The 23,825-nt window shown below is 45.1% G+C and overlaps 1 protein-coding gene across 2 annotated transcripts in view; it reads left to right on the top strand.

Moving 5' to 3' along the window:
- Window positions 1-23,825, top strand: part of FBXO34 (F-box protein 34) — a 44,923-nt gene continuing 21,098 nt past the window's right edge. Inside the window, exons 1-2 of one of the 2 annotated variants that reach the window (XM_086612985.1) lie at window positions 1-41; window positions 15,698-15,776. The gene's annotated coding sequence lies outside the window, so the exon portion shown is untranslated. The remainder of the gene's footprint in view (window positions 42-15,697; window positions 15,777-23,825) is intronic. The other variant, XM_086612986.1, reaches the window with a different exon arrangement.

Genomic DNA, 23,825 nt, shown 5'->3' with positions numbered 1-23,825 from the left:
GCCCCCTCCTCCCCGCGGGAGCGCGGCCGGCCCCGCTCCGGGTAGGCTTCTCGCCGGGCGGGCGGAACGGGGGGGCGGCGGCGGCGCGGCTCGGCTCGGCGCGGGGCTGCGGGCCGGGGCGGGCAGGTGGGCGGCGAGCAGGCCCCGCACGCAACGCCCGCTCTCCCGGCCGGCCATGGCGGCTCCGGGGGCCGCCGAGGGGCCGCTGGCCGTCCGCCGGACGGGGCTGCGCGGCGCCAGGCCCCGGGGAGGGCACCGGGCCTCGTCGCTCGCCCAGTGCGTCGCCTCCCCGCCGCCGGCCGCCCCCTCCGGGGTTTATTTTATTTTGTTGTGTTCCCGGTGGTCCCCTCCGCGCCGGCAGCCTTCCCCCGTACCGGGGCAGTGCGGTGCCGGGGGGGGCCGCCTCGCTGGTGGTGGTGGTGGTGGCGGGGGGGTTTATCGCGCTTCCCGCGCTGTGCCCCCTCCGCGGCTCCGCTGGCAGCGCTCCCGTGGCCTTCCCGCCTCCCGGCGGGCTCGGCCCGGCGGGTCCGACAGCGTGAGCCCGCTGCGGCGGTGGTGCCGGTGGCGGGGGAGGACCCTCCCGGGACCCGGCCCCCCCCCTCCCGGGCCCGGGTGAGGCGTGCGGGTCGCGGAGCATCTCTCCTCCCCGGCGGTTGCATAACGCGGCCGTCCCGCGGGGCCGACCCACGCGGGGCGGGGGTCGTCCGAACCCCCCTGCTTTTTGCGGGTCGCGGTCTCTTTGTGGGCCTGCTGGCAAGCACGCAGGGTTTTTCTTTTTTTTTAAAAAAAAAAAAAAAACAAAACCCCAGCAAAACAAAAACCCTGCCTGTTTTTCCCCGAATTTTGATCTTCTGAGTGCTGTCACTTCCTGAGCGTGTTTTTCTGCCTGGCTTACCCTGTGCTTCGTACATCTCTCAGGCTTCCAGAGGGAGGGATTGTGGAGCTCGGCAAACATAAACAGTGATCCAAAGAGAAAGCTTTAATCGTTATTAGGTATTGTACATGCTGCTTCTAACAACGTCTTCGCGTGGGGATGGTGTAAGAACCTAAGGAAAGGTTAAAAGTACAACTGCGGTGGAAGTGATTTCTTCTCAAAATTACTTCCTCCAAGGCCTTACTCGAAACAATAAGCGTAGCTTTGAATTTCTTCAGTAAGCCGAGGTTATTGACTTGTGCTGTGTGGCTTCCAGTTGGAAAAAATCTCCTTGTATCGGCTGGAGAAGTGGATCTGACGCTTGTTCTGCGAGGTGCTTTGTACGACGCCCGACAGCAGCGTACGTCTCTCTGCTCTGCTTCTAAATAGCCGGGTTGGATGGGGCTGTGAAGCGCAGCCACGGCAGCTCGGGGTGTAAAACACGCCTGCAACACCGTGTAGACACTCTGGTGGTTCACCCCCCTGCACTGCGTGCTGTCTTGGCTGTGCCGGGGCTCTCGGTATCTGGTTTTGGTGGCTCGAGATAGCCGGGCTGGCTTTGAGCCGGCTAACGTGCGACGCAGGCTCGAGTCACAAGTCTTAATGAGTGTTTGCGTAGCGCTCCGTGTTTTCTCGGATGAAAGGTTTTACATAATTGGCCATTATAATTGTCTGTCAGCCCTTGAGAAGAGCCAAAAAAAAAAAAAAAAAAAAAAGAAAAAATAAGCGTGGAGGTAGGCAGTTGTTTTGGAAGTCCAAAGTCTAAACCCATAAATGCCTGGAGGTTGTTACTGCTTAACGCAGAGGTAGCAAAATGACTTGACTACAAAAATTAATCTCGTTCTGCTCTCCTTTCGAGCCGTTTGAGCAGCATCCTCCGGACAAATGACATCCTGCTTACGTTTGAGCTACTTGTTCTCCAGTGCCCAGAAGAATTCCTGATGCGACTCCGGTTGTACCGGAGTTGTGGGTTTTTGTTGTTTTTTTTTTTTTTCTCTTGAAATCTTAACTGGAAGCCTTTTACAGTGTTTTGATTCCTTTTTAATAAATGGCTAATCCCTTGCTGCAGGGAATGGGAGTGTTTTGCGTGCAGCGTTTTTGGGTCCTGAGGGGAGGGGGAAGGGAGCGTCTTGTGTTGCTTTCCAGCAGCCACCCGCCTTCCCCGGGCCTGACTGAAAGAACCTTATTGACTGGTTTTGAAGGTAACGTGCCCGATTCTCCTCTTACATGCTAAAAACCATAAATTTGCTGGAGTGCAGAGCCTTTGAGGGGAAGAAATGGAATGTGAAGGAGCCTGGGCTTCATCGCGAGCAGCCTGGTAACAAAGGCGGTGGCTGTTAATTGCATCGCGCTTATCAAAATCTCCCCTTCTAATGACAGCGTTCCGTTTTAATAGGTGTGAAAAGTTGTGGGATTTGATTTAATATCGGTGTCTGAAAAAAACATCTCGCACGCTCCGTATGACTAAGTTGTCGCTTCCATATTTAATTGGAGAACGCGCAGAGGTGGCGGAGGAAGCTGCGTACGTTTCACTTGCACTAAACGCTCTTGAAAAATCTTTTCTCCGTTGAGATAAGGATCGTGAAGGAGCGTGAGGGACTTGTCAAGCGCGAAGCTGCCACTGATTTTCTCACAGGCATCTAAAACATCTTTCCGTGTCCCTTAAAATCGGAAGCTCATCTTGTGGCATGCTGCGGGCTGTACCACGGTGTTGGTGAGCTCTCTGCCGGCGTGAATAGCAGCGAGAATGTGCGTTCCTAGAGATTTGCCCGTCGTTCCTGTGCCAAGAAAGGCTGCGGTTTTGGGGTACAGAGGTGCCAAGGTCGATTTCTGGAGCTGTGAAGTTGAATACGGTGTAGTAGACGCACGATAGTATCTAGGTACTAACTCTCCCTGAGGTTCCAGGTGTCAAGGTATTTGCTGAAACATGTTATTTTCACTTCTTGTTGCCCTGTAGTGTAACAAACACGTGATTTGGTATAACCCTCACATGTTGACTACTTCATTATGGCAAATATGGCATATTTCAGTATTCCTGTTGCTTCTTTTCTTCCCTTTCTTCACCAGAGAAGTGCAGGTTTGATACCTGGTAGCTTTTCTCACACCCAGTAGTTAAGTCTGTAAGGAAAATGTAGGATTGCTCCTAAGCCTGTGATTAAAAATAGTGTAGCTATGGAAGCATGCCTCTCTCTTGTCCCTGTCTGCTGCTTTTTCTGGGTCTTGTGGATTGTTTGGTCGTTGGATGTAATACTAGGTGTTGCTATCTGTACATTTTAAGCCTTTGAAGGGGATCTTACTTTAGTGAAAGTTGCTGGTTAGAGATCAACTTCCCAGTTTCGTAAGCTGTGCAGTAAGGAGGGCACAGGAATGCTGCTTTGGTATGTGTGGCTGCTCGGTTTTTATTTGTACCATATTTTAGCGGTTTTGTTTTCTAAGCTATTTTTATTCTATTAGCTTATTAAAGTTGGAATCTATTAAAGTCAGTGTGACAGACTTTTTTTGACATCTGAAGGTTGTCCTTTTTTTTTTTTTTTTTTTAATGTAATTCCCCCCTCCCCAAAATATGAATCGGGATAATTGCCCATAGTGCAAATGCTGGCTGTAGTTGTGAGGTTTGTATTTGGAATTTGTATTTGCAGTTGTGGAATTTGTGTTTATTCCCCAAATAACTTTCCCTTTTTGTCTTGTTGTGGAAGGGCAATATCTGCTGTATCACTTGCTAATCCTGCTGTTGCAGTCTTATGCCTAGAGCGTAACTGGAGATGTGTTTACCGCTGTAGGCATGGTGGTTAGTTTTTATCTAGCTATTTTGGGTATCAAATGCAGAGAAACCGCAGCAGGAGTGGCTTTGGTATAGGGTGGGCTTGTGTGACTCCCATCAACTCGCTTGGGCAGCCAGTTGGTCTGCAGCGTCATTGCAATGGGTATCGGAGGCAGATGGATAAATATAGCTCAGATATGCCTAAACATGTTGCAGTTTACCTCCTGTTGCAGTACAGAGGTAATATGGATGTTTACATAGATCACCTTCCTACACATCGGAGCTTCAATTATATCTGGTGGCGAGTTGCTGCTGGGCAGGCGCATCACTACTTGATACTGTTTTGAGAGTGAAAATGCATCGTAGAGGGACGCAGAGATGGCTGTTCAGAAAAACGTCAGCTTTTAAAAAAATATGTATGATTTGGAAATGGCTGACTGGTATCTTGGGGTGCACAAAGTAGCATTATTTTCCATGCAATTAAAAAAAAAATAGTCCCTCTTTAGAAGCTGCTATGCCTGCAGTTCCTAGCAAAGTAATGGCATTCAGGTAGCACAGAGACTGAATTTCTGCCAGTTAAAATCTCGCTGTCCTAACGTGCCGTTCTGTACAGCGCTTGGAAGCTAATGTACAATGTTCTTCTGCCTCGCAGCAAAACAACTAGTGATTAAAAATTCAGCAGATATTGTGGTTCACTTAACTGCTTGTTCTTGCATCATTCAGGTCATATCACACAATTAATGTTGCTAATATTCAATCTAGCTTTTTTTGTTCTAAGGATGGAAATTATCTGAACTGCCATGGGATTTACGGAACTGTTTTGGCAGGAACTGGGCTAAGCAAAGTAAATTATTCAGAACTGCTTTTTTTCCTTCTCCTGACTTGGAGAATCTTCTTTTGATTTCTCAAATATTATTTGTTCGTGCCAAACAAGGCTTTCGTTTCTGCAGCTTTTCTCACTATAAAAATTGAAGTGTTTTCTTTTGATTGCTTTGAGATAAATGAGACTCCCTAGTTGAGAAGGGGTGGGAAAAAAAAAAGCACGATAGGTATAAGTGATTGCTTTCTTACTTAAACTCAGTATTTAATTTGGCCACAAAAGTATTTTTGTATGAGAAGTCTCGTTTTGTTTCAGGCAGGGTTTCTGCTGCTTTCAGTGTATCTACTTTTAATTTGCACAGTTTTGGTTAATAGTTTTCAATCCAGTGTGTCACTTACTTGACTTTTGAATGGGAGTTTCACTTACCTTTCCGCTCCTGATGTTCCTTTAATTATGTAGGTTTGGGGTTCTTTCTGCAGCACACGCAAGTTCTGGAAATCTTTTCTGGGCTACCCGGAGCTACAAAGTGATGTTGGTGTGGCAAGATTTGCAGTTTATTTTCCTTTCCTTCACCACCTTTCTGTTCAAAAGCTGGTGCCTTATGGCACAAGAAGAAGCCCATCCTCTCTCTTTGTGTCGAGCGCAGTAGCTGTGGTTTTGGGATGCTCCTAGTTGGGTGGCTTCTAAACTTGACATACGTCTTTATGGATCGTGGTGCTATAAGCATGATATAAATGCCAAGGTTAAGGCAGGCAAACAACTAAAAAAATAGCTGGGTCTTTCAGTGTCTTTGAGAGTAACTTGCTATACTGGGGCAGGTCTTGGCTCAAGTGCTTAAGAGAAACTAAATTCGGGATGTGGAACGCAGGTGGAGTATTTTGGTCAAGGGCACGCGCGAGGTTCAGCCATCGCTCAGCACGTTGCTGCAGGTAGCTTGAGAATAGCAGGGCTCAGGAGAAGACTATAGCTCTTAAAACATGAAGTGGCAAATCAGTAACAGGAATGGAAAAGATGAATCTGTGCGTTACGATATACGATATATGATGCATATGCCTGTTAACCAGGTTTTGGGGAGGTAATGGGTGAAAACTGGAGACTTTCAGTTCATGCAGTGTTGTTTAAACTTGCAGTTTGGATGACTTTTTGTGATCTGTCAATTAGCACATCAAGAGGATGTATTTTTAGTCAAGGCAGACATTTTTCTTTGGAAAAACCTGTTTGGGCTATTAATGCTAATGTACTTTGAGGGAACTTGTTTCAACTAAATTGTCGGCAGCTAGTAAATCAGTTTGAAAAATGAAGTATTAAATATGTAAACTCTCCCCCACCCTCTTTAGTGTCCTGTTTAGAATGATGGAAAAGAAGGATTCAGATTGTTTTTTGCATATTCCTGATACCATGTATGCGTGTATCCAATATGCTGTACTTGCAGAATTGATATTCAGGATAATATGTTTAACCTCCCATTGCAAAAAATAACTTCACACGCAGCTAATTCCATCTGTTGGAAAAATAAGAGCGAGGCTAACTTCATCACTTTTTTGGGACCTGCTCTTTGCTGTGCTCATTACTATGTATGAACTTTGGAAATATGCATAATTTTTTGGCAAACCTAAGCGGCAGCCATTTAATTTAGAATTTTATTAACTTTAGACATCCCTAGCAACTCCTGAGCTACTTGTAGTTCATTTTGTGCTTTTGCTGTTTTACAAGCTTTGCTTTAGTAAGCTTCAGTAACGTGTTTTTTTTTTTTTCTCCTTGCAGTGACTTTATGTAACAGCAGCTTGCTGCCATTTCCAGTAACTTTCAACCTGCAATCTAACGCAAAATTCCTTCTGTCGTTCAAGTAAAAGAAAATGTTGAAATTAAATTCTTGTAAAACGAATGCTAAAACAGTAAAATTAGAAGTTAAGTTTTGGTCGCTCTTCTGCAGCGTGAGAAGAGCACTTGAAACATTTTAAGTGTAGACGGTTTTCAGAAAGTAACCTTGGGGAAACTGGGGCATGTTAAGTCTGGTCCTAATTCTGCTAAAAGCTGGTCTCATGATGTGAATTTTTAAGCTCCAAAGAGTTTGGATATAAAATCATCATTGCAGAGAGCTACTAGATGTTCTCTCTCACTAAAAGGCTGGGTTTTGACACGTTTTCAGCATCTCAAGGTGTCTAGAAGTGCTTTTTCCGCTTGGTTTGCTTTTGTTCTTGTGACCTCCTCCTTTTACTGATTTTGCTGGTTGGCAGTCAGTGGAGGCGTATAATCGGTGAAATATTAAAACGATTGGAATTTTATAGTGAGAAATACTGTCTGCTTTATTGGAATGCTGTTATTTACTGGGTGATTTGAATGCCATAGACTGGATTAATTTTAAAATCTGAACTGTTCTGTGTTATGGTCTGAGCCCACTTTCTGTCTCAGTACTGTAAGAAACTTCCTATTTCACTATGTGAAGCTGCAGTCCCTTGTCTTTTTTCCCCCCTCTTTCCTCCTCTCTCTTATTCCGTTGATCACTTAAGAATGCAGTTTCTTCCTTGGGATGAACAGGGTTATATTGCTAGGCTCTTTAATTCCTCTCTCCTTGGCGGAAAGCCAAGCGTAAAAGCTCGTTCATAAGTCACTCTAGAGATTTCTTTGTACATGCTATTATTTTCTTTGCATGCTAACATCACTGAAAAAATATATATATATAATTTTTTTTTTTTTCCCTCCAAGTCTAGACTGGGCATAATTATGTTCTTGTGGATGTGTAGGCTTGGGTGTTGCTGCTCTGCAGGCCAGCCAGCAATTTGAAGTCCTTGGGCAGTTTAAGACCAAAATTTCTTGTAGCATCAAAGGCAGCAGCTATCCCTCTGCATCTAGGTAGGTGAAATAATTTCTGTTGTGTCTGAACTTCAAAGACTTAACTCATGGCTTGTGCCTGTGGTTTGGCTTTCTGCAATGTGTCGTACTGGAGGCTATATTTAAAAAAGAAGAGTTTGGACACTGGGTTCAAACAGGACTTGCTGTGTATCAAGTGATAGTAGCTCGTGTTGAATTGGGGTTTGTGTTTGCCAGTTCACGTGCTTCCAGAGGCAACCTGGATCCCTTTTGATTTATAAAGCTCTTCACTGAGGTCTTGGTTCTGAACTTTGCCTCACCTAAATCTTCATTGCAAAGCATAAAAATCCTTTCCATCATGAAACCTCTGCTCTGGCGCTGGATCTGCTGTCGTAATGTATTTATGTCTTCAGACCTTTTGTGCATCCTCCTGTCCTGACTCCTGAGGTTGGGAGAAGCTCCCTGTAAACATAGATGCAAAGCTGCCCCTTACTCTCTTGCTGGTAGGCTTCTCTTGCTTTTGGTATCGTGCTGCCTATCACACTGACTGTGACTTTTCTCATTAATTTGCCTTCCTGACCACTTGCACGTGTCCCCGTCCTGGGGAGAGGACGGCTGTCCCTGCGCAGGATGCTTGTGCCCAGGGCGATCCCCGCTGAACAGGGCGTGCAAGGCATGCTTGCTTGGGACAAATGTCAGGAACTTGGTCAGTGAACTCTGAAGTAAACCTTTAAGGAAAGCCTGTCCTCTGGAAATGGGTTTCTGAACCTTGATTTAACCATCAGGGCACCAGAACTTGCCATCGAGTGTGGGACAGACTGTAGGTTTCTTTCTTTTTCCCCCCGCCTCCCCCATTTAATTTCCTTTCTAAAGGAGAATGGCACTCTACCGTTGTTTTTTGAAAATGAGGTAACTTTATCTTAATAAACACATGAATGAAGTGATGCAAAGTGTGCTTGTTTATGCATCTGAAATCTAAGTAAATCTGCCGCCGCTTCTGAAATTCAGGCTGTGGGAGGATTACTGATGGCAACGAATCCGTGTTCCATGGTGTTGAGAAAAAAATCCTTGTGTTTCTCTTAGAATGCTTATGGATTATTTTTTTTTTTAGATGCAGTAGGGACTGCAGATGTCATATGAAAATGTATAATAACTTGCTTTGAATTGGTCTCGCAGTAGAAGCAGTTGGAGACGTGGCTTTGGTACGAGTTCCTGGGAATTCTCTGTTGATGCAGCTTTACAGCCTGTGCTCAGAGTGGTTTGATCACGCTCCCTCCATGGCCGGTGCATGGGATGCCACTGACAGCCGACTAAACCAGTTTTCCCAACAACTGCTTTGTTGGGCTTTAACAGCGTATGGGATTGTTGAAGTGATGTGTCAGCTGTAGGCTTCGGGGTAAATTATAGGATAAATAATAGTAGTTTACGTACCTTTGAAGCATGTGTCTCTGCAGCATTCTGCGTACCTTGCCTTAAAAGTTTGTTTGTTTGTTTTTCCCCCCCCTCTTTTTCCTCTTTTGGATCAGTAGATGTAGCCAGTGAGGAAGGAGTTGTGTGTGGATTTTGTGAAGTTAACACGGCTTCATCCCTGGCCTGACTGAATCCAAGGAAGCGAAGGCACCCAGATGTCCTGTGGGGATGACCTGTTCCTCTTTGGGAAAACATTTTTAAGAGGTTGGGAAGATCTTAACTCGGAAAACAGTCAAGCTTAAAATTGTTGCATCCATAGTGGAGCTATACAGAACAAGTTCATTGATGTTGCCGGTTGCTGTAGTACTGGTTGTACAGTTTGAGGGGTTTTTCTCTTTTTTTAATTCTTTTTTAGGGCTGGGGGACAGAGGGGATCGGCTCAGCCCTCCCTTGTGTTACAGCACACCAACAAGGAATTGTTTTTCATCAGGTGGCTGTCCAGGTAGAACATAGGCAGTTAAGGACTGAGGAATCTGTCAGGCTGGTTTCCGTTTGAAGAAGCCTAGAGACTAAAAAAAAATAAAAATATATATATAATAGAATCATACAGTGGTTTGGGTTGGAAGGGACCTTTAAAGATCATCTAGTTCCAACCTCCCTGCCATGAGCAGGGACACCTTCCACTACACCAGGTTGCCCAAAGCCTCATCCAGCCTGGCCTTGAACACTTCCAGGGATGGGGCATCCACAACTTTTAAGTTGGTGATGACAAATAAAGAAACTTTACTGGGGTATACGTGAGGCAAAGGCTTTTGGGAGAGGGAATGTCTTTAATTAGACCAGCTGGTGTTGGTGCGGTGGAGGAGAGGATGGATGAGCTTTTTGAGTGTGAATAAATGTCAACATGTGTTTTATCAGAATTGCAGTTTGGAAGAAGGGATTGACCGTGAGTTGCCATTTGGCTTTGGGGTCGTTGCGTCTTCCATCCCTCAGTCGCGGTTATGGAAGAAGCTGTGGGTAACACTTTCCGAAAATAAAGCACAACTCTTTAAGGGAAGGCAGGGTGCAAATTTCTCCGGTAAAATGAGCCAGCGTTTTGAGGCTGGAGTCAGTAAAGCCAGACTGAGTGCCGGCGAGCAATACGTGTGTCCTGAGTTTAATATATTCACTTCCCAGTGGTCATGCCCGGGAGGATTAGTGAGAGATGCTTTAACTTAAAGCTGGTAACAACAGCAGTGCTTTTTTTCCTCTGAAAAGTGATGTGCCTTTACTGGAATAGCTAAATGCAGACGTGTTAAGCTTAATACATGCATGTGTAGGTAGGTACCTGAGAAAACATCCCATTAAGTAAATCAGTAACTTTCTTATAGAATCATAGAATGGTTAGGGTTGGAAGGGGCCTCAAAGATCATCTAGTTCCAAGCCCCCTGCCATGGGCAGGGAAACCCTCCACTACACCAGGTTGCCCAAAGCCTCATCCAACCTGACCTTAAACACTGCCAGGGATGGGGCATCAACTTCTCTGGGCAACCTGTTCCAGTACCTCACCACCCTCAATGTAAAGAATTTCTTTCTTATATCTAACCTAAATCTCCCCTCTTTCAGTTTAACTTTTCCCCCATTCTTTTGGGGACATGCTGAGAATATCACCTTTGCTTCCAGTTGGGGCCACGCCGGGCTTGTTAGCACCTTGTAAGCAACAGCCCTGCTTTGCTTTGTAGGTATTTTAAGTGATGAGGGTAGCAGAGCTAGAGGGAGAGGTGATAACGTCCGTGCTGCTTTTTTTTTTCCTTTTTAGAGGAGGAGGTGGGACTAATTGCATACCTTCCAATTCCAGTTACTTCATTGCTGAATAATCGTTGGAGCAGCCCTGCAGTCTGCTCTGATAGCAGATAAGTGGCGTGGCTTGCGGCACTTTAATCTAAACAAAACTTAAGTGCTTTTTCCTTTTTTCCCTGGAGTGAAACTGTAATTTCGTTACGTGAATGTAAGCCAGGACAAAGTATATATATATATATTTTTTTTTTTTTTTTTTTTGCAGCTGTCATGATGCTTCTCTGGGCTTTGTGCATGTTAGAGCTGTGTCCCCAGTGTACGTGCTAAAAATACCCTAAAATACTGCATTCCCGCACCTGGCAGGTCCAGTTGAAGGTTTTCCAAGTGTTTTGCCAGGGGAAGATCTGTTTGGCATTTAGAGATATTTCCTTTCCATAGTGATAAATGTTAATTAGTTTCTCTGTCTGCATTAGGAGTAGTGAAGTAAAACAGCCCGAGCAGACCTCAGCTACCAAGTCTGCTGCTTCGGAACATGAGTCCCTGCAGTGACAGTGGTCATGTTGATGAGTTTGGGGCAGAATTGCGTAGTTCCGATTCTGAAGGTTCAGTGGCCTTACATAGAATCATAGAATGGTTTGGGTTGGAAAGGACCTTTGAAGGTCGTCTAGTCCCCTGCATTGAGCAGGGACATCTTCCACTAGGTCAGGTTGCTCAGAGCCTTGTCCAGCCTGACCTTGAGTGTTTCCAGGGATGAGGCATCTACCACCTCTTTGGGCAACCTGTGCCAGTGCTTCACCACCCTCTGAGTGAATAATTTCTTCCTTAGATCTCATCTGAATCCATCCTCTTTCAGTTTAAAGCCATTGCCCCTTGTCCTGTCACTACACACCCTTGTTGTATCGCTACACACTGTGTCCAAAGCCCCTCTCCAGCTTTCTTGTAGACCCCTTTAGGTATTGGAGGGCTGCTAGAAGGTCTCCCCGGAGCCTTCTCTTCTCTAGGCTGAACAACCCCAACTCTCTCAGCCTGTCTCCATAGCAGAGGTGCTCCAGCCCTTGGATCATCTTTGTGGCCTCCTCTGGACCCACTGCAGCAGCTCCATGTCCTTCTGATGTTAGGGACCCCAGAGCTGAACTCAGCACTGTAGGTGGGGTCTCACGAGAGCAGAGCAGAGGGGCAGAATCCCCTCCCTCAACCTGCTGCCCGTGCTGCTTTGGATGCAGCCCATATGATGCAAAAGAAAATTATTGGTCAGAGGTTCAGAGAGGGTTTTTGTCTGTCTTTGAAGGAGAACAGAAGTGCGTTTGTGCATCGGGTTGAATCCTGATAAAATACCTTCTTGGGACTGATGTTTCTGAAAGGTGGTGATGTTGAGGTACTGGCTTAAGGCTGTGAGAGCACCACAGATGAGTGCCTGGATTTTGCACAGCGTAGTACTGGGCAAAGCTTAAACTCTCATCAGGCAAACTTCTTCTGGACTGCCAGAGAACCGCTAAATCTAATGTATTCCTAAAAAAAAGACAGCTGACTGTGCAGTCTGAGCCACATACAATTCTTTGTCTCTGCTTTTGACTTGAATGGAAAAGTCGTTTGTTTTCGCAGTAAATCGAACTGGCCTGTCGCTGCCCCAGAGGGGGTCTGTTCTTGCAGCTCTGCGTGGACTCCGGAGCAGAGCGCTCTTGGCTCTCGCCGTTTTGTGCTGGAAGCACGGTAACTCAAGTCAGGGTGATGGGAGGATGGTAGCCCACTAAGGCAGATATTTTGTTGACGAGTAAAACATCTTGGGGAAGGAAATGTAATATGCTTTTTTTTAATGTTGATAGTTTTTGTAAGTTTGGGATTGGTTGTGTTGGTTGTAGCTGGGCCGGTGGGGTTAATCATGTAGAGCGACTCCGTATGGATCCAGCTGCGGTGTTTCTTAGGGTGTAGTGATAGAGAATTTCAAAGAATTAAAGAGTATGAAACCCCTTAGTTGGGTCTTGTATTTATAGGGTGGCTTTCAGAGGGAAAGACCCAAACATGCTTTGTGAACTGGCCTGTGCATCATGCACTGGAGTGGATCCATGCTTTGTTAGGAACAATATGGGTTCTTTTGATGAGATGAACTGCATCACCTTTTTTTATGGAGGTATTTATTCTTATAGGGGGAAAATACTTGATTCTTGTGAGCATCTGTAGTTGACCAGATTGCTTCATCCATTTTTAGCCACCTATACTGCAGGAACAGGAGGCTGGTAGGCTGGATTGGGTTTTGCCTAAATAAAAACTAGGTTCAAGCCTGAGATGTTACCTGGCAGCAGGGCTGCCTGAGCCCCAGCCCTCTGGACAAGTCAACCCAGCGTCTTCTTTGCCACGGTTTCCTTGGGAGAAGGTTGTAGGACATAGGAGTCTCATGTGGGAGCACGAGTGCCACGCAGCCTTTTGAGAAGAGGTCAGGGACTTTGCCTTTGTAGGGAAAAGAAGCTAAAGGATGGGCTGCAATAGCTGTCTCATGCTAGCCAGCCTGCTCTGAGGGTGATGTAGGTGGAGAGGGACTCACCATGGACAGGAGGTTCAGCTGGGTATCAGGAAAGGTCTGCAAAGCACAGCACCTTCCTATGGGTGGGCAAAGCTTCTCCACCTCTATGCTTGCGATGAGGGTAAACACCATTGCTCAGAGCAAGAGCTTGTCATCTCCTGTGCTGAGGTGGCCTGGTGGCTGATAAAACATCTTACAGGTGTCTGATACTCACAGTGCTGGATTTTGCGTTGTCAGTTGTTGAACGATTGTGTGTGGTTGTGTTCCCTTTCTCCTGTAAAAAAGCTAATCGCACATCTCAAAATGGTACATCTGCCTCCCCGGTGTTGCACTTACTATTTTGGAATCACCCTTGAGTCTGTGCAAGTTGACAAGGCTCCTGTGGCCATTTGAGGTGGTGAGCAGCCTTCCAGTACTTAAAGGGGGCCTACAGGAAAGCTGGAGAGGGACTTTTTACAAGGATATATAGTGGTAAGACAAGGGGTGATGGCTTTAAACTGAAAGAGGGGAGATTTAGATTAGATATAAAGAAAAAATTTTTCACTCAGGATGGTGAGGCACTGGAACAGGTTGCCCAGAGAAGCTGTAGATACCGCATCTGTGGAAGTGTTCAAGGCCAGGCTGGATGAGGCTTTGAGCAACCTGGTGTAGTGGAGGGTGTCCCTGCCCATGGCAGGGGGGTTGGAACTAGATAAGTCCCTTCCAACCCAAACCTTTCTATGATTCTAAGTTGCCTCTCCCACATTCTGCTTCTCCTCTTGGAAGTTTGTTAACCAAGCTTCCATGGCAGCCACCCAGTCTTGGATCTTCTCTGGCTCTTTTTGTAGCTCTTAATGGTTGAAGCATGCCCTCCGTACTTCCTCTCTTTCTTGTGTTTGTCTTGGGGGTTTGATCACCGGTTTGAAGCAACGTGTTTGCTTAAGTCGGCACACGTGACTGGGAGGATAGATGATGAGTGTCCACAGGTCTTTGCACTGGTGTGTTCACGAGCTGGGATGGGTGTGCTGGGGCAACTTGTGTGCTTCAATATCCAGTACTTAGTTATGATTCATTTTGACCGTAGGAAATGAATTGAATGCGAATTATCCAGTACTGGAGACTTTTCTGGGGGAAAAACGTTTAAGCAGTACCTGAAGGGCCACAATTGTGTAGATTGTGTGTGGTGTCATGTAGCTGTGAGCAAGTTTTCCTTATAGCAGAAGCTGGATTGATTCCTCAGGGCTGGATAGCATCTGATCTTTATGCAGAGGGAGGGGGGGAAAAGCTGTCCGACTTTAATGTGAATTTACTAGGTAGTTAATAAGAAAGACCTCTGCCCTGAGTAACTTCTTCAGCCTGTGTTATGTTGCAGGAGCTCCATGGAGATGAAGCCTGCTGGCTTTATTTTGCACTGAAATCCATTTGGCTTAAAGTTGCCTCCATAATCTCAGCCCCCACAGCACTTCAGACCTGCAGCTGGGTAACCTGCTGAGGTTGGGGCAAAGCCTGGACACTTTGGTGGCTGAGAGGTGACATTGGCACGTGGAACTTGTCATTTAGGCGTCCTCATGATGAGAGCGGTGTGCCTCTTGCCTGTCTCTTCTTCCCTTTATAACTTAAAATTTGTATTTAAAAGTAAAGGGGTTTAATATTTGTTTTCTGTGCAGTTGTGGTCCATAGGAGCAATTAACTGTCGTGGTGTTTGGCACTGGAGATGCTCGCGGTGGCCGATTGCGTAAGCTGGTGTTGCTAAACCGAGCAGGGAGCAAGTGAAGGTATTTGCAGCAGTCATTTAGAAACTGGTATAATTCAGCTTTGAATCAAGCTCAGGCTCAAACAGGTTGTGGAATTTATTTATACAACACCACTGGGCTGCGTGGCATTGGAGAGACAAATAAATGGTGGTTCCCAGCCCTGAGGCTTGTGTTCAGTGTTAGATAACGAGGCATGGGGTAATTATAGCCAGGGACCTGGGTGGAGGGGTTAGGAGAGGGTGAGGGTTACATCCGTGTAGAGAACATGAAATGTTCCTTGTTGTGCCTGCAGCTCGTTAATGGCACTGTTAAGAAATTGTGGGTGCGTCGGAGGTTATCGGAAGGATGGAGGTCAGCTTCGCAGGAGGAAGCGTTGAGTGAGTTATAGGAGACGCGTGGATTAATGCGAGAAAACGGAAGGAGGTGAACTGAAGCCAGTCAAGCGTACGGGGAGTGGCTGGGTTTGCACGGAGACTGAACACGCACAAGCCATGGCACTCGGGGGTCTTGGGGAGTTTGGGTGTTAGAGCAGCGACTGGGAAATCCACACCCACACCCCTAAACACGTGTGCTTGATGTGAATGGAGGACCAGGTAAAGAAAGGGGTCCAGCGTGGTTATTGAGAGCTTTGTGGTCTCCCTCTTTGCTGTCCCTGTGGCCTGGGCTCCTGCGATGCCAAAGCAGCTTCTGCCCACTCAACCCAGCAGGATTCTCCTTGTGGCAGGGCAGCCACCTTCGGCTGTAGGTGCTGGGCTCTTCTTTGGGGTGTACTTGGTCAGTCGGCACCGAAGATCTCGAGTTGGCGGTGCTCCATGTGTCAGCAGCGCACTGATCGTTGTTGCCACGTGCCCTTTGCGCTGGGCGATCTGAGTCTTTGGGTGTGAAGAGCTGGTTGGTAGTTGTAACACCGTTAACGTGTAACTAATTTCCTTTTTCCTTCCCTTTTGCTCTTCAGAAATGCCATTCTCGTGAGTGTGCAAGGAACCTACAGAACTGTAATGTCTAACCCTACATGGAATAACAGCTCTTTGAAGGTACCACCCTTTTTTAACTACATGGCTTTGTTATAGGTTGGGTTAACGATGCACTGATCTCTGCTTCAAAGCTCGAAATTGAAGAACCGTGTCTTATGTAAAGATGCCTCTTCCAAAGAGGGAACAGTGCTGTGACACCCCGCTGTCTCTGGTTTCCAGAAAAACTGCGTGTGACCCAGCACGTGATCCGGGGTGCCAAGGGACCATCCCTGTTTCTCTGTGAACGATCTCTTTAGGCAGGTCTGGTGTTGTCTTAGGAACAGATGGTGGTTTCTATTCAGAGAGCTGAGCTGAGCTTTCTTCATACTTGGTGGCCATCCTTGGAAATGCACTGCCCTGCTTTTTAGTGGCGCATGGTGGCTTGCCTGTTTGTCTTCAACTTAATGACCTTCTGGATCGCCTCTCTTGACAAGAGGCTTCTAGCCGTGTTTAGGAAGAATATCGTGATAAAGTGCAGTTATACTTTAACGTTTGGATTGAAGTGTCCTAGCACTTTGTGCTGCGTTAACCAGCTCTCGGGCGTTGGCTTGCTCTGCTGTCTGATCCCGCAGTGATGCCATAATACTGAATTTTGGACTGCCCTGTACGTTACCATGGCAACAGACTGATGTCACAGACTCAAGGACATGACTTCAGCGTATGATCATGCAGAGGCACGATGAGATTTGTGAAGGAGAAAGCTGACTAATGCACATCTCAAAAGCAAACAAGGGGAATGCAGGTTACAGCTGACCAAGCAAGGTGCTTCGGTATGAAAATTCCCCTCTTAGGCAGAGGAGGGGCTGATCACGTCTTTAAGACAGGAGCAGTCATCGTGATGAGCTTCTCTTTACTGTGGATAAGCAGACATCTTGCAGGTATCCTGTATCTTTTAAACAGGTGGTGTTCTGGGGTGGGGAGACTTGCTCTCTGCTTTCGGAGCTCTGAAAGGGCATTTTCTTGTTTTAATTCTCAAGAACTTCTCAGTGGTCTTGTAAGCACACTGAGAGCGCTTTGACTTGCTTAATGTTGTTCAAACAGTTTAATTGGTTTTCCAAAGCTTTTATTTTATCCATAACATTGGAAGGTGAAAGGGGAACTCTGCATCTGCATTATGGTCACATTTTCCTATATCCTATTAGCAGATTCCAAGATTGTTTAATGTGATCTCCACCCATTTCATTTGGCTGCAACCTTTGCTCCCATGAAAACAAGGCTGATTGTTCTGAATTGCTGCGTGTATGTGCTTTGGCACGGCATGAAGGTACCTATAATAACACAACCATTGTCTGGAAAAAAAAAAAAGCACTTTTCAGTAATAACTACAAATAAAAGGGTGCAGTACTGGGGCAAGACAGATAATGGTCGTTTTCTCACCCATTACGTACAGCAGATTCTGGACATGGACACCCCTCGGCATGACAGGGATGTGGGCTTTAATGTAGTATGTGAATATCGGGAATAAGGGACTGAAATATTTGCATGTTGTTCCAAGTTTCTCTTTCCTGGACTCAGTTCCATTGCTCGTATCTACGGATGGGGAGGCTGAATGACTTTTGCACAATGCAGTGTTTTATTTGCATGCTGTGAGCAGTTTAACAAGTGTGTGTGCTAAATGAAGCATTCCCACTTTCAGTTAGCAGCTGATGCACCCTTAAAATTAAAATAAAAAACCAAGTTGAACAGTGGGGTTTTGAGGGTGACATTGTGCTGTGTGTTTGAGCGGATGGTCGGTCGTGCCAAGCCTGAATGTTAACTTGAAACACTCTGGGATTCAGCAAAAAAAAACCAACTAAAACTCCTTTGTGCTGAAGTAATTTTTGCTCATCTCTGCGCGTTGTGGAATAAAAGCTGTTACAGCGCAAGGTTGGGAAGCAACATAACAGTTTTAAATGTTCGGTGTCGCAGGAATTGAGGATATTTAACAGAAACTGGCATTTCTTACAGCAGTTTGGTTGCCTCCCAGGACAGGAAGCTGCAGAGTGTTAAAAAGAGGCAGAGAAGGGGTTTGACAACCCTCTCTCTAAATCAGGATGCTTGGATTCGGTGCCTGGCCTTGAGCTGAAAGGGTTGGAAGCTCCGCAAGAACCAGTGATTCACGCTGCCCAGTGGCAAACAGGAAGATAATGGTGATGGACGATGGAGAAGGCAGCCTTGCTAAAAACAGAGGCTTTGTGATACGGTAAAGGGGAAGGAAGTCTGGAGAACCTAGAAAAGGAACAGATGTTTTTGGAGGTGGGGAAAAACTGAACTATCCATGTAGTTTGCTCTTGCAGCGGAGCCAGCAGAAGGAACTTGATACCAAACAAAAAGTAGGCACACCCAGTATTTAGCACAGGAACCCTGGAAAGCTGCTCTTTGGTGTCGTGATGCTTCTCTGCTTGACAAATACGTTGGACAGTGACATCTTGCAGAGCCTGAAGTGAATAATAAAAGCACTTGGGAGTTTGTGCGAGGGTACGTACGTGTAAAAGAGGTTGGAGCTCTTTGATGCTTCTCTTTAACAATAAAAGATCCCAAACATGATGGATGTTGAAAATGCTGCTCAAAGCCAGAAGCCAAGAGGGATGCTGTTCCCTGAGAAGGAAATGATGACAGAAGATGCATTAAAAAAGAGGGAGAAGTTGCTTGTAGGGTGTGTTTATGGACTGTGATGACTGCGAGTGTGATAAAACAGATCGCTGATCCTGTGTATCAAAGTACTAGTGGCAGTGATTTTTCAAGTTGTTGAAACTTGCATCCCCCCAAAAAATATATTTTGCTCTTAGTAATAGGTTAATCCACTGTAATTGACTGTGAAATAAACCTGGGGGAATTTTCCCATCTGTATGTGAGGCACAGCCTCTTTGCTGTCTACTTGGCAACAGTACCTTCAGATAATTAAAAGCTGTTTTTTAAATCCGCTCTTCTTTCAACTGTTTGGGGTTTTTTTTGCATCTTACTACTTCTCTGAGAGCTGTCAGTCACTCTTCTGGCTATGGTGTAAAAACCAAGATAATGTGGTTTTATGAAAGGAATTTTTTTTTTTAAAGAAAAAACACAAAAACTACAAAACTGGGTGAATGCATGAGGCTTTTTAACATGCACATCACTGCTCCATTTCTAAAAATAATTTAACTTGCCCAATCCAGTGTGGAAAACTGTAAGTTCACTTCGACTTTCTAAGATCTCATGCCACTTGCCCCTCTAAAATCAATAACCAAACCTCCATGGCTGCCTTTGTTTAGGCAGCAGTTGTAATTACCCCGAAATTACAGGAGTTGTTCAGCACAGGGATCCTCTGGTTTCAGCACATAGTTTCATCACTCTGTAGTGTTTTGAGAGGCTGAAGGGTGGGATGCAGCTACAATGAGTTCCCAGATTCCTAACAGTGTGAGGGACTGTTTTTAATAGTGATGATAAAAACAGCTATTCCCAGTTGGAGGTTAGTCAGTGGTACAATTATCAGAGCTATGAAATAGTGCAGGGATGGCTCGGAATGGAAAAACTAAGGCTTGGAACTTATTTTCTTGAGGGAGCTGTTATTTCCTGCAAGCTCATAGAGAATTAGTGAGGGATGTTAAATGATGAGAGATCAAGCTGATGGGGCTTGGTGATTACTTGGGTAATTTAGTTTTCAGGCTGGCAAACTTCAGCTGGCCTTTGGGAGAGGGATTTGGTAGGGATTTGTTGACGAAAGGCAGCGTGGTGAGTAGGAGCTCTGGAGCTGGCGTGTTTGATTTGTAAGCTTATGGTCTTCTGCTGTATGATGTGCTCACACCAGCTGGGGAGCCTGAAACTGGGCTGAGTGTTTTCACAGTGCAGCAACAGTCCCCAGCTCAAAATCTGTTTCACTTAAACCACCCTGTTAAAAACGCAATCGTGAGTACCTTATTTTCTGCTTAGTTTCCTGCTGATGTGGTGGTTCTCATTCATACTTCCTCTGGTTTGTCCAAGAGAAGGAAACTTGGAAAAGAGAATATTGATTGTATTGGAGAGGGAGCAGTGGGGAATACTGAGTTAGAAAGTGATACCTTTATTTTTCCGTGTCTGTCTTGCTTAGAAAGCTGGTTTTGCATTAATAAGTCTAAAAGGAGTGTGAAACAAACCTGAATCTGGTATTTTCAGATGAACTTTTCGGAAAGTTTGTACTTCTAAAATGGTTGTTACCTGGAAAGTATTGCACCCGAATTATTTCTGGTGTCCTGTTGCTGGTCTAAGCTACTGAATTTTGAAGGTGAAACATGAAAAGTGAAAGATTTGCAGCAGAAGTTCTCACAGTCGTTAACAAGGCACTTGAGCGTGCAGAAGCTACTCTTTACTGAAATTCAGATGCTATTTTGGGGCCTTTCTTTTTTTTCTTTAAAGAATGAATTACAGCAGAATTCGTGCTATTCTTGGAATTTCTGAAAATTTAATTGTGTTAGTTGCTAGGCGTGTCAACTACAAAGCTCTGAAAATATAAAACTATTTTTTTACTTCAAGTAACTCTTGAGTTATTAATGGAAAAAAAAAATCTTTAAAAACGTAGCCAAAAAAAGATTAAAGATCCATGGGATTGGTAGGTTTCAAAATTAGCTTAGATCTTAAAACAGTCTTTTGAAACAATCATGCAAGAAGATACCAGATTGAATGGTGGTCTCTACTGCAGGTTACCTGCCAAAAACCCAAGCTTATCTGTACCTGAGTTAGTTCAGCAGATGATGTTCTCTGTGTGTTCTTTTAAGAATTTGTGTAAAACCAAGTGGATACTTTGGCTGGGAAAGATTTTTAGTGTGTACTATTGCCTGTCTTTTGGCTTCATCTTAAGCAATTCAGCCTCAGCGTGTCACCGGTCACACGCCTGTGCTTTTGAGTGTTCAAAATCCTTTCTGGTCTCTCTGAGCAGGTTCTGTGTTCTGCAGGCTGTCAAGTGGTGGTGAGAAACATCTTTTGCCTCCCGATGCTGTTTCCCAAATGGTTCACCTGCGTTTGCTTGGCCCCAGCTCCGCTCCGCGACGCGCCGTTTCCTCCCTGGGCTTGCTCCTGCTGAGCCGTGTGCTCTTGGACGAGCTCTGCCCTGGGATGGCTGCAAGCACCTGCTTTTGTATGATGGATAACTAGGGGGTCTCCTTGGATTGTGACATTGTGCCAAGTGCTGTTGTGAGCCTCATCTGCATTGCTGTGGTATTCCTTCTGCACTGGTTTGGATTCCCTCTTCTATTTCGCTGACGTTGACACCCTGCTGTCCCATTTCCTTGCCGTGCACGTGCATGGCTTCGTGCTGCAGGCCTGGAGCTGTTGGAGAGATGCTAGCCCAATGCACGACGGTAGGCAGAAAATACACTGTTGGATTGAAACGATGGGGCCTCATCCTGCCTGTGGTGAGCAAATGTCTCCGGCACCGTGGCAGATTAATCTTCTAATGAAGAGTGAAGATTGGCGGCCTCTGATGTGCAGTCTAATTGAAAATGTGTGATTCTTACGTGTGGTGTCAGTTAAACAGCATGAGCCTTTAAAGGCAGAGTCAAGTAACTTTAATTTCTTTAGATTTTGTGAAAAGTTGTGCGGTGAGTTACCTTTAGCCAACAGCCAAACGCCTACCCAGCTGCTCGCTCACTCCCCCTCCTCAGCAGCACTGGGGGAGGATGGGCTTAGAAAGCTTCTGGGTCCAGATAAAGTCAGGGCAAAACAGAAAAATTAATTTATCGCCAGTTAAAGTAGATTTAGGCAGTGAGAAACAAGAAGATAAACATTGAACCAACACCTTTGCTCTCTTTTGCTGCAGGAGAATACCTGCCCTGCCACGGAGCACTCCTCCCTTTCCTTCTCTGACCTTAGCAGGTCCCCCCCCTTTCTGTTGAGTGGTTTTTTGCCTTTTCTTAAATATGTTTTCCCAGTGGTGCCAGTCGCCTGACTGATGGGCTTGGAAAGGGCATGGGACAGCCATGACTACCTCCTCTTCCCACAGAGGCCGTGTTAGGACTTGACACTAGTTAGTGTTTTGTTTTTTTTTTTTTTGTCTTAGACTGTAGCCTGTTCTTTGGCGGCTTTTTGATTTGTTTTGTAAGACACCACTGGAAAGACCAGTGAATCCAAAGCTTGTTGAGAAGGTGTGAGTGATGGTGCGTCTTGTTTGTGGGTGGGTTGTTTTTAGATTCTCCTAATGAATCTGTTCTAATAGAAGTTTTCTGTCCTCAGCAGAAGTAATGATGCATTTTGTTACAAAATGTTCCATGAAAAAATAGTTGGAGCTTCCTTTTAGATGAAATCTGTCCTGAAGTTGGGTGTCCTTAGTATAACTGTTTTCCTAAGTTTGCAGAGCACATTTTTTTTTGTAAACTGCTGCTGTATAAATTTGAAATTTCAGTGGTTTTTGCATTGTCTTTGCAAGACGAAAGATAGTTTTCTCTGAAAACGTGATGTTGGGGCATCAGCAGTGTCCTAGTTTAAACAAAAATTTCAAAGGATTTCAGATTTCACGACAAATCACGAGACATTGGTGCAAAACATTGTGGAAGATGCTCATACGTGAAAACAGGATGGGTTCAGGAATATGATGGAAAAATTTGAGCATTTTAAATTAGAGAAATAATTGCAACTAATGATACAGTTACTTATAAAACTTTTTTTTTGAGTACTGTTACATTTAATCTAGGTGTTTTGTGTTGCTGAGCAAGGCTTCTGGTTGTTGAGTTTGGTTTTGGAGACCCTTAGGAAAAAAGTGGATGCTTTAGAGATTCCCAGTGAATATTGTAACCTCTCAGCTCCACAGTGGATTGGTGAAATGAATTCATATGGACAAAATGATGTTGTTCTGCTTTGAGTCGTGTTTTTGTGTGTGTGGTTAGTGTTTTGTTGGTTTTTTGTTGTTGTTGGATTTCTTTGGGTGTGTTTTTTTTTTCTTCTTCTTTTGATTTGTGCCTGGGTTTTGTTGGGAAAGTATCCAGTGGTACAGGACCGAGAAATCTACAACATAACTTTTTGGATAAAGAGTAAGATTCCACAGAAGTAAGCAAAAATGAATTACACCTTATTGTGCTAAACTCTTCAGCGCAGGACTTGTGGTGGGGGTATCTGGGGCGGTCTGTGTGAAAAGAGAACTGTTGTCTCAAAGAATAGTCCAAACCAGTTAGAGCCATGTTTAATTCAGTGAATTAATTTTCAAAGCTGATAAATTTAGTGTTTAACATTGGGTCACCTACGGTGGGGTTTTCCTTATTAGTAAAATACTAAAGAAGGAACCGTATTTTTATTTTAGGATATTTGAAGTTAGCTGTAGGTTTGCTCTTCTACTTTAGAAGCTGTTTAATACCCCATGGAGAGATGTACAGCAGCAATTATTTCTGTGTATTGTGTGCCCTGGTGAAGAGGAACTTCTTGCCTACATATTGTCGACTATGAGCTTTTTGATTTCCTGCTGACTTTTTATTTTGCGAGTATGTGCCTATAACATAGCCAATCCTATGCTGGAGTGCATAGATTCAAATATACGCTGGTAATCGGAGGAGTATCGCTAACGGGTTTGTTCTCACCGTGTTGTAAGAGCTGCCACAAAAAAGGCAAAGAAAACTAATTTTAAGCATTAGAGTGGGTCGTTATGTGATGTCAATGTATTAGCTGTCGCAGCAAAACCGAATCTACCAAACATGTGCCAAAATGAGTCAAGTGGACCTCTCCAGCCAGAATCCTGAACATCGGCGGGCGAAATACGGTGATGAAATTATTGTTGACAATCCCAATCTGCCACGTCAGTGTCGTAATAATAATCAAGATCTTCTTTAGCAAACTTAGCGTTGTGTTCTTGAAAAAGATGGGATTCTTCTTGCTGGTTTTAACTGGCTTTCCCTCAAGGTGGGACAGGTTGGCTCTCTATTTGCGTTCAAGCTGATCTCTTTCATGTTGGCTGGCTGGTATTTGTCCTCAGTCATGGTTTAACCCCAGCCAGCAACGAAGCCCCATGCAGCCACTCGATGGGATGAGGAGGAGAATTGGAAGGATAAAAGTGAGAAAACTCGTGAGTTGAGATAAAGACAGTTTAATACTGGAATACTACGTTCAGTTCTGGAGTCCCCAACACAAGGAGGACATGGAGCTACTGGAATGGGTCAA

The sequence above is a fragment of the Tauraco erythrolophus genome, chromosome 6 (genome assembly GCF_009769465.1).
Source record: "Tauraco erythrolophus isolate bTauEry1 chromosome 6, bTauEry1.pri, whole genome shotgun sequence".
NCBI lineage: Eukaryota > Metazoa > Chordata > Aves > Musophagiformes > Musophagidae > Tauraco > Tauraco erythrolophus.
Note: the sequence above shows the minus strand (reverse complement) of the source record. Positions and strands in the feature narration are given on the sequence as shown.